The sequence below is a fragment of the Eutrema salsugineum genome, unplaced genomic scaffold, assembly GCF_000478725.1.
Source record: "Eutrema salsugineum unplaced genomic scaffold, Eutsalg1_0 scaffold_7, whole genome shotgun sequence".
Lineage (NCBI taxonomy): Eukaryota > Viridiplantae > Streptophyta > Magnoliopsida > Brassicales > Brassicaceae > Eutrema > Eutrema salsugineum.
Genome location: NW_006256486.1, coordinates 11,116,534 through 11,118,510, shown reverse-complemented (window position 1 = coordinate 11,118,510; position 1,977 = coordinate 11,116,534). Strand labels below are relative to the sequence as shown.

The 1,977-nt window shown below is 41.7% G+C and overlaps 1 non-coding gene across 1 annotated transcript; it reads left to right on the top strand.

Moving 5' to 3' along the window:
* The first annotated feature begins 1,056 nt into the window (after positions 1–1,056).
* On the top strand, positions 1,057–1,162 carry LOC112083171. Its single transcript, XR_002897470.1, has one exon. It is a non-coding gene; the product is annotated as a small nucleolar RNA R71 (small nucleolar RNA).
* Positions 1,163–1,977: the final 815 nt, after the last annotated feature.

The window sequence follows — 1,977 nt, the reverse complement described above, 5'->3', positions numbered from 1 at the left end:
TGTGTGAGGATAGCTCTGACTTTGGCAAATGGTCTTGATCTCACATTGCCTTTAACTTTGTATTCCACAGCTCCACCATCAAACTTCCATGGAGTGAGAGCTAAGACTTGAGAAGAAGAAGACCCAAGAGTGAATGGTTTAATGCTTGTTGGGCGCTTGTCTTGGGACTCTGAACCATTGCTTTTGTTGCTGCTGATCTCTTTCTCACCTGGTGTAGGAGGTGGAGATTCCAAGCAATCCTCATCATCACTAAAGAACTTCTCACCATCAATGAACTCAAGATCAAGCTCTCTTTGGTGTTCTTTCTTTTTCTCACAAGCAGCAAACGGCTGATCCTTCTGTTTCATTCCACAAGTCCCCACATACGTCATCTCAAAGTTTTGAAACTCATCACAGAGACTTACAGACACATAAGCTGGCGGTTCAATAGCTTTTTCTTCTTTCTGAAGCTGTTGTTCGGCCTTTTCTTCAGCAGTAATCTGAACTTTGTCTCTAGAAGCTCCATGGATGTCTTTTATAGCGAAAACTTCAGTTCCAAGGGTCACCTCTCCACTGAGTTGCTCAATGTCCTCATTGTCTTGTGAAGAAAGACCTCTAAGAGCAATGACTTCTTGTGGACAAAAGAGTACACGTTCTATCTCCTTTACAGCAGCTTCATGATCTTTGCTCTCCATGTGATTCACTTGAGAGGTTAAACTCTCTATTTTGTTGTGGAGATCATTGTATGAACGCTTTACTCTTGTTGTGAGCTCATCTTGTCCCTTCAGAAGTTGTTGGAACATGCTGTTCAGCTCCATTTCTTGAGTCTTTGAAGCAGCTTGCTCTTGTGGAACAGACTCTTGCTGAAAACGAAGCTCCACCTCAGTTTTACCATCTTGACAATATTCAGTATCAAGCTCTTTGTATCTTTCATTGCTCTTGGCCAAATTCTCAACAAGTAACTCTCCTTGTTCTATGGTAAGAGTCGCAAAACGCCCATTGCTAGCTGCATCCAATGTCCATTTATGCTCTCTATCAACTCCCCAATAGAAGATACTAAGAATAGCTTCTTGTTGGAACCCATGATGGGGACAATCTCTAGTGTAGCCTTTAAGTCTCTCCCATGCTTCATCAAAGGTCTCATGGATTCTTTGTTTGAAGCCCAAGATGTCTTTCCTAGCTTGGATAGTCCTTTGTATGGGATAAAACCTTTGGAGGAAGATCATCTTGCAATCATACCAAGAATTTACCAAGTGGGATGGTAATGCTCTCTCCCATTTGCTTGCCTTTTCTCCAAGTGAAAATGGAAACAAGATGAGCTTGATACTGTCGTGGGGCACTCCTCCAGTCCTAAATGTGTCACACAACCTCTCAAAGCAGTCCAAATGATCATATGGATTCTCCATACCAGACCCCAAGAACTTAGTTTCTTGAATCAACTTAACCAAGCTTGCTTTGATCTCATAGGCCGCAGCTTCAATTGGAGGAGGGTGGATGCCATACCTCTTTCCATGACTACAAGGAGTGTCACAGCTTCCAACTGTTGGCGTTTTCTTTGGAGCTTGGGTCAGTGCTGGAGGTTGTGGCTGTTGTTGCGGTTTTGGGACTGGAATAATGCTCTTGTGGACGTCCATCTCCAACAGCTCAATAGAACGTGTCTTTCCATTTCTCTTCTTGTGAATTTGGTACCTTTCAAAGCTCAAGAGAATCAAGGAAGACAAGTTAGTAACAATGAAAAAGAGAAAATTCATCATCTCAAAGAGATGCATGCTCTTAGTGATATACATTAACATGGTGAAAATAAAAGCTTAGTAAAACAAAAGAAAACAATGACTTGATCTCAAGAAGATCCAAAGTTCTAATGCTAGAATGAACTCTCCAATTGGCAACGGCGCCAAATTGATAGCAGGAATTTTTCAATCCTTGATCAATTCCTCAACTACTCATGTCATTGTAGCACTTGAGGTATCAATCCAAATGGAGAGATTCTAGACACTA